We start from the raw sequence: 13,131 nt of genomic DNA, 5'->3' as shown, positions 1-13,131 counted from the left end.
TACCAGATTAAACACAAAGCCAAATGCTCAGATAGGTCTTGCAGACTGCACGATAGCCCACAGAGGGAAGTGGCAGAAGCCTCATCTGCGCAGCAGACTAAGGAGAATAATCTCGCTTTGGCCAACGGGGCTGAGGGAATGGTCTAGCTGGGTTAGGCCTTCTTTTCCAGCCCTAACTTCTTGGCCAAAGACTTTGTGTTACCATAGAAGCTACTGTTCATAGTCCATATGCTCAGCCCAGGCCACCAGGTGTATGTGTGTTTGTGAGTTTCTTTCATAACATTATGGTTAATTTTAAGTTAAAAAAAATTATTGAGCACAGCTGCAAGGATCTCACCGACAGCTGTGGACACTGAACGGCTCAGGATAACAATACAAGATAGGCCTGGTCACTTCTAGGCTGACTCCTAAGATATGGACTGAAGTAACCAATTCCCGTCACAGAGGTCCCCAAATACTCTCTGGGGCATTTCTTTCCTCACTATCAGCCTAATCTGAACTCACCATAGTAATCTCTAGGTGACAGTTTATAAAACCCTTACCACTCCCCCCAATCCATTCCTGCTCTGAGTCACACCCTGGCTATGTCTATATTGCACTTTCCTGCACAAGGAAATATGCAAATGAGGCAACGTGGTGAATATTGCTGCGCCTCATTTGCATACTTCATGAGCCGCCATTTTTGCGCAAGGGGCTTTTGCGCAAAAAGGAGCCATCTACACGGCTCCTTTTTGCGCAAAAACCCCCTCTTGTGCAAGAGCCGTTCTGCCACTTTTTTTCAGGAAGAACGGCTCTTGCTCAAGAGGGGGGTTTTGTGCAAAATGGAGTTGCGTAGATGGCTCCTTTTTGCGCAAAAACCCCTTCTGCACAATGGTGGCTTATTAAGTAGGCAAATGAGGTACAGCAATATTCACAGCTTCGCCTCATTTGCATATGTTCTTGCACAAGAGAGCGCAGTATAGATGTAGCCACTGGGTTTGTGACAGTTTCTGTTAAAGCCTGGTCATCTGTGTAAGGCCCACGGGGATTCACTTGCCCCAGGCATATTTTCTGAAGCTCTAAGGTTTTCTGAAATTACAGTTTCAACCCAGAAGTGAAAGTGCGAGCATGGCCACCTCGAAAAAGTTCCTTTTATGGGTAGAAGAGAAACGGGGAGAAAAGAGGCTGAGAGAGAGAATGTATTTATGTCATTGAATGAGGGATGTAACATGGTTAGCTGGTTAAACATGACTGATGAAACAGGGAGCAGGCAGAGGGAGCTGGAGCACCCCTGTCTACAGCAAGCCCCGTGGGGCTGGAGCAGCCTCTACCCATGGCAGGCTGGCAGCTGTTGCAGCCCCCATTGCTTAACCGGAACTAAAAGTATCCCCTCTTAAAAGTGATGCTTACGGTTAACTGCTTAACCGTTCCCATCCCTGCACTAAATACATACCGTACATGTGATTGTCCGGGTGCGCGCACCCCACCGTGCCTCAGTGCCCCAATTGTCCTCAGCTAGCCCCTCTCAGGGCAAGTTACAGTCTGCACGGGTTGCTCATCATTGGCACGGGGTTATCTCTACTGCCCCGCTTACCTCGGCTGCCTTGTAATCCGCCTCCGAACCCTGGGCCTTGCCTCCGGCCCCTAGCCAGGGGGAGTCTTGGCTGGCTGTCTCCCAGCCCTAGCTGGCTACCCCCAGCTGTTCTCCCTCCTGCGAGCCCCTGCTTCCTCTGCAGTCAGCCCTTCACTGGCTCCTCACTCTAAGCAAACTGTGCTTCTCTATATAGCTGCCAGCTGGGCCCTCACCTGCCCTAACCGCTTCAGCTGGCCTCTTCAAGCCAACTGTGTTTCTCTATATAGCTGCCAGCTGGGCTCTCACTAGCCCTAACGGCCTCAGCTGACCTCTGTTCCCAGCCCCGGCTCAGGGCCTGAGTCTTGGTCTTAAAGGGCCAGTGCAGGGCAGGCGCCCTGTCACAGTGATGAATGGATGGAAAAAATAATTCTGATTTTAGCAATATTACTAGTTCCAAAGATACTCCCATTTAAAATATCGCCGTCATAGGTAGTAATAGAGATGTAGCCGTGTTAGTCTAGTCTAGCTGAAACAAAAAACAGGACTATGTAGCACTTTAAAGACTAACAAGACGGTTTAGTAGATGATGAACTTTCGTGGGCCAGACCCACTTCCTCAGATCAAACAGTGGAAGAAAATAGGCATGACCATACATACCAAAGGGATACAATCAAAAAAAGTGAACACATATGAAAAGGACAAATCAAATTTCAGAACAGAGGCGGGATGGGGGGGAAGGTAAATGTCTGTGAGCTAATGATATTAGAGGTGATAATTGGGGAAGCTATCTTTGTAATGGGTAAGATAATTAGTGTCTTTGTTAAGACCTAAGCGTAAAGTGTCAAATTTAAGCATGAATGACAGTTCAGAGGGCTCTCTTTCAAGTCTGGTGTTAAAATGCCTTTGAAGCAGTATGCAGATAATCAAGTCGTTGAGACAATGCCCTTTCTGGTTGAAATGGCAAGAAACTGTTTTTTCTTTATGATACTGTTGATATCCGTTTTGTGTGCATTGATTCTTTGGCGAAGCGTCTGAGACATTTGTCCAATGTACATAGCAAACGGACACTGTCGGCACATGATTACATAAATTATATTTCTGGATGAGCAGGAATATGTGTTCTTGATCTTATAACTGAATTGGTTACTCCAACACAGAGGTAAAGAGAAAGCCATTAGCAATGAAAAACAGAAAAACACCCCTTCTACAAACAACAGCAACTCTTGGGCTCCTCGACTAACTTTCTAAACACAGCATCCCACAGTTGTGTATCCCGCAAGTGGACAGTCATAAATATCATCCAAAGCAGCAAGAATTTTGCTGGTTTTTGTTTTCAAGCAGGGCCTTATGGAAGTTTCAGTGACTGTACACATGGCATAACATTTAAATACACAATATCATGCAAAGTGGAAGTGAATTTTGCGTTATAACACACATGCCGACTTAATAGCTACAGAGACCAATGAAGTGTGTGTGTGCGTGTGGGGGAGGGGTGGGTGCATGTGCTTGAGACCTGGAAAGCTACTCAGATCCTGGATATTAGTCCCTTGGCAACAACCACCACTAGTTGGCAAATATGTGTTGTGCTGTGTCATAATCAGGAGTGCTGACTAGCATCCAGAGACTAAGGGGTTAACTAATGTCCAGCTGTGACGGACCGGGCCATGTCTGGGCACAACTGAGGGCGTCTGCTCAGGGTGAATTGCTCAACTTCGGGGCTCCTTACAGTTCCCAGACTGGTGACCTCTCCAAACAGGCCACAAACCAGTCCCGCAGAGCGCTTCACACAACTCAATTTCAGCTTGTGCAGGTTCAATTCCACAAACCTCACCAGCCACCAACTTCTCAACTAAAACTTCACTCTGGCCAGCCACTCCAGGCTGCCCCAGAGAAACATTTCCCTGACTTCTGGGCTCTTCCTGCCCTGGTTCTGATTCCAGCCTCACCTCTGAGGCATCAGACGGGCCCTCACCCACAGGCTCACTGCCCCCCTGCACAGACACACAGCCATCTGCCACAGGCTCACATGTAGAGATACTTTCCCCTTGGTTACAGGGAGACTGACCAGCTCCAGGAAACTTTCCATACCCACATGCACCCCCTTCCCAAACCTCCCTGTTAGCTACAGGTAACACAAAAGGTTTGCATTCACACATGCTTTGGGGTTGGGTTCTCACATCAGCTGGGTAAAATACGTCTGCCATATCATAAGCATATCGCATACCCACAGGGTTATACATTGAACCTTCAGGAGAATACAGTCTCTCTTGTTCTTTTAGTCTCTTAAGCTGGAGGTCAAGTCTAGCATTTTCCTCCTTGGCTAGGGCCATCTTCTTTGCATGCTCTACCTCTTCCCTCCGCTGTTTCTCAGCATATTCTGCCTTTTTCTCCTCAAGTTCCCAATCCATCTCCTTCTGTCTCTTAGCAATTTCTTCATCTGCCTTCTGCCTTCTTTCAGCAGCTTCCTTGGCTCGCTTCTGCTCCCTTTCATCCACATCTCTGGCTAGTAACAACACTACCAGATCTAGTTTAGAGGCCCTTTTCCTAAAGGCAATGCCTCTTCCCGAGCACAAATCCTTCAGAGCTTCTCTACTTAGGCTCTCATACTGGTGCTGACTCATTTCAGCTGCCCTTTAACCAACCGCACTCTCAGTACCACAAATCAAATTTAGACAGCGTGGGGTCCTGATCCCAAAGCTCAATTGACCAAGATCTGTGGATCCTGCCGACTACGCCACTGTGACAGACTAGGCCGTGTCTGGGCACAACTGAGGGCGTCTGCTCAGGGCGAATTGCTCAAATCCGGGGCTCCTTACAGCCCCCAGACTGGTGACCTCTCCAAACAAGCCACAAACCAGTCCCACAGAGTGCTTCAGCTGCCTGCCTGAAGCCTCACGAGCAAAACCCCTCCAACACCCCAGCAATATCCGTGCCCCAGATGGCCCCGGGCCTCATACACAGGTGGGGGGTCCTAGCACCCAATCCCACCTACCCCGAACCAGTTCTGTCCGGTTCCAAGAAACCAGCCACAGATCCCTGGTCAATTTACCCTCTGGATCTTACCCACAAATCACGCTGGGACAATCCTTTAGAATCTATATCTAAAGGTTCATTATCACAAGAAAGAAAAGCATGAGAGTAAGGTTATTAAAGTACAGTACGTTACATGCACCGAATCCCCCAGTCCTCGATGCAGGCTCTAGCAGAGATGTTACAGCTGCCGGTTTAAAAGTTCTTGTTGCGCATCCTAGCATCAGGATGGGTTCACAGGTCTCTTCGATCCCTGCAATGCTGCCTCTGGGATGAAGTGCTGAGCTGAGAACAAAATGGCATCGACCACATGGCCTCTTTATACTCCTTCCTGGCCTCTTCTTGTATCAGCAGGTCACCTGGCCAGCGGCCTCTCTCTGCTGGCCGCTCTTAGGTCTCCACCCTCATGCTTTAGGTGTGTCTTTGGCCCATCAAGTGCCATTGTCGCACAGGGCCTGGCTAATCAGCCTGTCCATAGCAATGCTCAACCACATTCAGAGAAATATTCAGCTTTCACACAGATTACAGATTCCTACCTACACACACAGACATTATACACTCACATAAACAGCGTACACAGGATCAGCAAACAATAAGCTCCTATTCAATACCTCACATGGCCCCCTTCTATGCCATTTTTGGGGCCAACACCCCCACCTATGGGTGCAGCAGCGATCTGGCTGCTCCCCTCAAATTTGGTAACGTGACACCAGCCCTAGACTAGCTGCTAGCAACTGGCGTCCTAGGCGAACCATGCAATCGGTGCCCCCACCTCCAAACCCCTCAATGATATTACGCCACCATTTGGCGCCCCATTTAACTTGGCACCCATGGCGACTGCCTCATTCACCTATATGGACGGGCTGCCATATAGGTATAGCCAGGTATTGGGTGGTCAGCCAGTAACAATACAGGTAGGAATTCCATACTGGAAAAGAGACATTTTTTCTTCTTTGTCTGAGTTTTAGAGCAGTTTCTTCCAAGACTGAGGGAGATGGGAGACACTTCTCTCTCCAAGAACAGACTTCTTAAAATGTGTCAGGGAAAAGTTTAGATAATCCGTCAGGATTTGTTGTTTTCCTTGTTTGGGATTTGGAAATAATGTCTGAGCTTAAGTGTTTTTTTTTTCCCCTTTTGTAACTAAGTTTTAGCCCAGGGGGTTTCCCTTAGTGTCTATATCAGTGTTTCCCAAATGGTGTTCTGCGGAACCCCCCCCGTGAAGTGAAAATAAGGTTTAGCGAGAAAATTCCATTGCCATAACATTTTATGATTAAAAATAATAATTAATATTTAATGCATATTAGTTTTTGAGCTTTTTTTTGTACACATTAAATGTGATTTTTGTTTTTAAATATGTGCAATTAAACTAAATGTTGACTCTGGTTAGCATTTGTTTCTTACTACCTTACTTATTTGTGGTCTACTTTTTCATCTCCATATATGAGACTGTGATTCAGGGTTCTGCAAAATTCTTTTGAGTTTAAAAGGGTTCTATAGCCAAATAAAATTGGGACACACTGATCTATATCAATTGGTGGCTCTCTCCATCTAGCCACTTTGCTATGCTTGCAACTGTAGTTTTGTTTTGATGATGAAAGTTTTTTTCTTTTTTCTAATTTTTTTCTAATTGGTTGATTTTTGTGTCCTGGAAGGTCTGTCTGTGTGTATCTGCATGCCTGACTGAGGGATCAGCTACCACAGACTGCAGCTTGTTTCTCGCTTTCTTTTTTAAAACTCTTTTAGGGAAAAAGGGCTTGGGGTACCTCTGGGGTTGATTTCAAGTGTCCACCCCTCTTTGTGGATTCAAAAGCACTTGATAGTGGCAGCGGATTCCCCAAAATATAGGTATTAGGATTTTTTTTGGGGGGGGGGGGAGTTTTTTTCTGATCAGAGCCTGTAGAGGCGAAGTTTTGGAGTGCTCTTGTGGGCCCCAACTTCTGCATTCATCATGCCAGAGTGGGGAACAGCCTTGACATGCAGGAACGGCTCTCGGAGGAGCAATAGTGCACAATGAGCCGGAAAGGCAGCTGCTGGGACCAGGAAGAAATGGCAATGAGGAGAATTTAAAGAGGCAGGGGAAGATTAGAGCAAACAGAGATCTTTGATATACAGAACCATCCTGCCTTCCAGCTGTTATTTACAGGACCAAGATCCATCTCCTCTCTAGGCAAAAAAGTGACTATTTTTTGTGTGTCAGAGGGTGACAGTGTTGATGCCCCTGCTCAATGTTTAGCTAATTTTAAAAACATGTTCATACCTGAAAATGATCTTTGCTCACAAAGGGTGTGTCTAGACCAATGGTTCTGAACCGTGGGCCATACGGCTCTCCAGGGGCCACGCCCTACCTCTAGGGGGCCACATGGAAAAAACAGAACATTAGGTAAATTATGGACCTTTTTTTCCAATTAACAGCAGCTATGAGAGGGGCCACAGAGGTAAACGAGGCTCAGAGCAAAAAAAGGGGGGTGGGCATGAGCAAAAAAAGGTTGAGAAACATTGGTCTAGACTACAGGGTTTTGTCGACAAAAGTGGACTTTTGTTGACAAAACTATACCTGCGTCTACACTACCGCCGAGTTCTGTCGACATAACTTCAACAGAACTCAGCAGTTTTGTCAACGGTGGTAAACCTCATTCTACGAGGAATAATGCCTTTTGCTGACAGAGTTTTGTCAACAGAAGGTGCTATTGCATTGACCCTGTCCTTTGTGTCTACACTCTCATGTCGACAAAGCGGCTTGCTTTGTCGACAGAACTGGATGTTGTCTAGACGCTCTTTGTCGACAGAAGCTTTGTTGACAGTATCTGTCGACAAAATCTCTGTTGACAAAAGCCTGTAGTTAAACTTGCCAGTCTAGACACAGCCCTAGTGATTTATTACTCCAACTACATCTACTAAAATTAGCGTTTGACAGTCTTCAGAGTTTAGAAATCAAAATGAACTATTTTGGCATCAAGCCTGATCTCTACTTTGTTAAACTGGTCTTACAAGATAATTCAATGCATGTAAATCATTTTTCATGAACATAAAACTGGTGTAACAAGCTGCAGAATTAGATCATTAATTATTACATCATAACTGAAATAAAAGAAAAGAAGTTCACCGCAAAGTAGAAAAGGTTTCTAAACTATAATAAGTGCACATCCTAGAAAAGAAAAAGGAGTCCATGGCACTTTCCTCTGCTCAGGAATTAAGCATTGCTTCTAACACAGAATAAACTCTGCCCAGAGGAACAAAGAAATGATCATATTTGGGAGACAAAAAACAGGACTATGCAGCACTTTAAAGACTAACAAGATGGTTTATTAGGTGATGAGCTTTTGTGGGCCAGACCCACTTCTGAAAGCTCATCACCTAATAAACCATCTGTTAGTCTTTAAAGTGCTACATAGTCCTGTTTTTTGTTTCAGCTAGACCAGACAAACACAGCTACCTATCTATTACTATTTGGAAGATAGTATTTATCTTCTTAGTCTGGTATCCAGTGTAAGAGTTGGACTTTTCATCTTAGAAAAGAAGACACTAAGGGGGGATATGATAGTGGTCTATACAATCATGACTAGTGTGGAAAAAGTGAATAAGGAAAAGTTATTTACTTATTCCCACAATATAAGAACTAGGGGTCATTAAATGAAATGAATAGGCAGCAGGGTTAAAACAAACAAAAAGTTTTTCTTCACTCAGCTCACAGTCAACCTCTGGAACTCCTTGCAGGAGGATGTGGTGAAGGCTAGGACTTTAACAGGGTTCAGAAAAGAGCTAGATACATTCATGGATGTGTTATGGTGTCCTATTAGCCAGGATGGGTAGGAATGGTGTCCTTAGCTTCAGTTTCTCTGGAGGTGGGTGACAGGGGAGGGATCACGTGAGGGTTACCAGTTGTGATCCCTCCCTCTGGGGCATCTGGTTTTGGCTGCTGTCATCAAGACAGGATACTGAGCTGGATGGACTGTTGGTCTGACCCAGTATGGCAGTTCTTATGTTCTTATGTATGGCCACGTCTCCACTTGCCGGAGGATTGATGCTCCGCGGTTCAATTTAGCAGGTCTAGTAAAGACCCACTAAATTGAACACTGAGGGCACCCCTGTCGGCACAGGTATTCCTCACTGTCATGAGGATTAAAGGAGGTTACTGGAACGCTGACCTCATGCTGTGGGGCTGCCCCAGAAAATGGGTGCAAGTTACTTCGACTCCAGCTACGCAATTCACATAGCGGGAGTTGTGTATCTTGCATCAATTTTCTCCGCCAGTGTAGACTTGGCCTATGACAGTGGCCAGTGCTGGATGTTTCTGAGGAAAGTATACAATTTTCATGATAAATGTAATTCCATTGCCTAATTATACTGTAAATTGGGAGGGATTATCTTTCTGACTCCAGCTGGCAATCAGAATGTGTGGACTGAGGAAGTAGGGTAGGGTGGTATCTTGACTCTAACACAACAACAGAGGAAGCAAGACCCCCTCTGGCATATAGCAACCAAGAGAATTTTGGGATTTAGAAGACTCATAGAATAAAAACTTCTGGTGACAGATCAGATAAAGTGGTGGAAGACTAAGGGAGCTAGCCAGCTGAATTTGTCACAGAAGACAGGCCCTCTGTGGGCCCTGGCTAGACAGGCTTTCTCTCCCTGAGTGTTTCTACTTAACTCCTGGGCTACGTCTAGAATGGCATGATTTTCCGGAAATGCTTTAAACGCAAAAGGGCCAGTGTAGACAGCTCAGATTTGTTTTCCGCAAAAAAGCCCCGATCGCGAAGATGTTTTTGAATACTGGAGTATTTTATGATATGATGTAAAAGTCTGTTTTATTATGCAGATCTCTTGTCTGTATTTATATACTGTACTGTTATAGACATAATAAATAACCGTTATATTTTCTAACTCTTCCTATCTAGTGTCTTCATCTACTCTAACACTTGATTATTATCAGCAGCTCTAAATGCTGTACGCTATGAGACAGTCTCATGAACAACCTAAGTGTATTGTACGTTATTTTAAATAAAATATTAAATACAAATAAAAGACATTTCAGAAGAAACACCAAGTTGGGCATCTATCCAGCTCTGTTGCTCACTTTCCTCATTCACACGGTGCTCTGCCAGGACATTCTCTTGTTCAGCTGCAGGCTCTGACATTGTCTCCTGTTACAATCCATCACTGCACCCAGCTCCCAACAGGAAAATAGAAAAGGAGGGTGAACCAGCTGGGCCTTTCATCCCACTTCATTCTTCCTGGTATTCCCTAATGTAAGTCTCTTTGGACTCTTCTTTGCCAGGATGATCGATCATGCTCCCAGTGATGTAAATGCCAGGAATTTTAATTACATCGTGAAATATCAGCAGACTCTGCAAGCAAGTGAAACCCTTTAGAAAAGGAACCGAGGAGTTTAAGGATGAGCTTCTTAGAGTTGATGATTCTGCTCTTGCTGCACACGCTCTGCCAGACCTTCACTTCATCGCTAGGAAGTGTGCCGAGACAGCTCAAAGCTCTGAACTATCGCTGTGAATGAAACTGAAGAAATGTACAAACCCTGCACCTTCGAAGGCATATTTAAGACCTAGGACCGTAATTGATGTTGTCCAATTCCGCAGGGTAAGGACTTAATTTACCTTCCTGGAATTTTGTCAGACATGATCCTTACTGACCAGCGAATCATTAGTCAGATAAAAAGCATGGTCTGAATCGGAAAGGTTGCAACACCAAAGGAGCAGTTTGCATGGTATCCCACACCCACACGCAACAATTAAAGTCACTTTTACCATAGAGTACTGATTTCCAACTTATTCTCTGTCTGCACATCAAAGAACTGCAAAAATGTAATTGACGACGCCGGGTAGCTATTATGCAAATTCTATAAGGTAATTATGACAAGCGACAAGATAAAATCATGTATAACAAGGCTGCAGAACCATCACGGAAGCCCGGCTTATGAAAGCAAAGCTCTGCTGTCTTGGACACACCCTCCTTATGGAGCACCTGGAGCGTAGAGATAATATTCTGCAGCGGAGTTTTGATGAACAAAGGAACCAGACAGAGAAAGGGAGAGAGATGCCCTGAAAAGTATCTCTGCCCGCTGTTATAAACCACCATCAGTCGTTAGGTGCAGCAGCAAATTAATAATCATTTTGGTGGGCAAAACAGTAGCACGTGACGGTGCAAGTTTGGAAGCAAAAGGGTAGTTTGCTATCACAGAGAGCAGGAGAGAGACCAAGTTATTGACCTGACTAACAGACATAAATGGATTTCCCTCTCTGATCTAGAATCTTTAGTCAACTACAAAAGCACAATTCCGAGGCCATGTCTACATATGAGATACAGTCGAATTTTTTAAGGTCGACTTTTTAGCATCCAATTTTGTAAAGTCGAAGGTACATGTCCCTACTGTGTGCAATAATTTGATGAAGTGCATCCCCAGTAGGGTCATTACCATTGACAGCAATGCACTGTGGATAGCTATCCCCTGGTTGTATCTGCCCTTTTGCATTCCAAGTTACGCTCCCAGTGATTGATTGGACCAAAACAGTGCAGGAGGTGGTTCTAGGTTCTTGTCGTTAGCATCCCATGATGCACTTATCTCATCTCTTCCCCTGTGTTTGAAAGCAACCGCAAACAATTTTTGTGCCCTTTTCCCTCTGGCTAGCCATGTAGATGCAATAGCAGGGTATGCATGGACTTCGTTCAGCGGCAAAGTGCTATGGCAGGGGTGAGGTACCTATGGCCCCCAGCTTGCCTGAATCCTGCCCCCAATGTTCACGGCTCCCCTACAGCACTGAGGAGCATGCACTGGCACTCTACCCCCACACTGCTGTTCCACCATGGGGCTGGATCACACAGAAACTACTAGCTTGGGGGTCAACCACCCCTGACCCAAAAAAGGTTCCCCGTTCCTGTACTATGGTAATCGTATCAAATATGTCGCACCTTATACTGCAGTATGTCCAGAGCATATGCAGGGTCCTCCGGAATGAGGAAGAATTTGAGGAAGCCATGAACAGACGCTTGTGTGAAGCACTTGAGTTGAGCAATTGGCAGATGCTGGTGGCAGTTGATCCTTGACACAGTGGAATCCCGGTTCTGGTGCTGCGAGATAAGCACAGACTGGTGGGACCACATAGTTATGCAGCTGTGGGATGATCCACAGTGGCTGCAAGACTTTCACATGAATAAGGCCACTTTGGTGGAAGTTTGCAAATTGTTTTCCCCCGCCATGAAGCACAGTTCCAGAATGAGACTTGCACTGACGGTTGAGAAGCGAGTGGCAATAGCCCTGCAGAAACTTGCAATGCCAGACAGCTACCAATCAGATGGAAATCAGTTCAGAGTGGAGAAATCTACAGTGGGGACTGCTGTGATCCAAGTAGCTAAGGCAATCAATACCCTTCTGCTACAAAGTGCAGTGATTCTGGGAAACACGCAGGACATAGTGGAGGGCTTTGTCACAATGGGGTGGGGCACGAAACGCCATCCTATCATGGCACCCAACCACTCTGCCAAAGAGTACATAAACCTCAAGGGGTAATTCCTGATGGTGCTGTCGACACTGATGGATCACAAAGGCCATTTCACCGACATTGCTGTGGGTTGGTCAGGAAAGGTGCCTCTTTAGAAACTCTGGTCTCTTCAGGAAGCTGCAAGATGGCACTTTCTTTCCAGACTGGAAAATGAACATCAGAGGTGTTGAAATGCCAATAGCGATCGTTGGAGATCCAGACTACCCCTTGCTCCCATGGCTCATGAAGCCGTACACAGGCATCTTGGACCGCAGTATGGAGAAGTTCAACTACAGACGAAGCAAGTGCAGAATGGTGGTAGGATGTGCTTTTGGAAGTTTAAAGGAAGGGTTTTGCAATTGATGGACTAGGTTAGACTTCAGTGAAAGCAACATCCCCATTGTCGTAGCAGCCTGCTGTGTGCTCCGTAATATCTGTAAAAGTAAAGGAGAAAATTGTAGGCCATGGTACGTGTGTGGGGGGCCACACACAACTCCTAGCTACTAATCATGATGAGTCAGACGCCAGGGCAATAAGGAGAGCATATTGAGGGGCACTGAAAATCAGAGATGCTTTGAAAAACAGCTTTGTGAACGGCCAGGCAGTGGTATGACAGTCATGCGTGTTGCTCTTAAGGTCTGCTTGCCTATAAACCCTCCTCCGCATGCAACTCAAGCAATAACGATACTGTTGCTGAGAAATCCGGCGTTTTTATTAAAGGGAACACAAGGACAGAAAAGGAGCTCAGGGTGGAAACTTCAGGCATGCGGGGATTGGGCTGGGGTGGGGATAAGGGATAGCGATGTATTACAATTCCTCTGTTCAGCAAGCACACAGGTGTGAAAATGAAAGCTTTTTGTTCTGGGACATATCCCTGCAGGCTGAATGTGCATCTGGCTCTCCTATGAGTCTACCAGGCATGTCATCCGTTCCACCATGACTCTCAAGACGTTCTCCTGTGTCTTCACGTCGCGTTTCCTGCATGCTCTCCCGTCCTCATGCTCTGTTTGCATTTCTTGCAACAGCATTCTCCACTCATGGAACTGCGCCCTGTCCAAG

General features: G+C 45.7%; 1 long non-coding RNA gene across 2 annotated transcripts in view; it reads right to left on the bottom strand.

The window, feature by feature from the left end:
- The window catches only part of LOC112544311 (uncharacterized), a 157,775-nt gene that overhangs the window by 51,109 nt on the left and 93,535 nt on the right, over nt 1-13,131 (bottom strand). The gene's annotated exons all lie outside the window — the stretch shown is intronic.

Source organism: Pelodiscus sinensis, chromosome 29, assembly GCF_052426305.1.
Source record: "Pelodiscus sinensis isolate ZL-2025 chromosome 29, ASM5242630v1, whole genome shotgun sequence".
Taxonomy (NCBI): domain Eukaryota; kingdom Metazoa; phylum Chordata; order Testudines; family Trionychidae; genus Pelodiscus; species Pelodiscus sinensis.
This window is presented reverse-complemented; position numbering and strand designations above follow the sequence as displayed.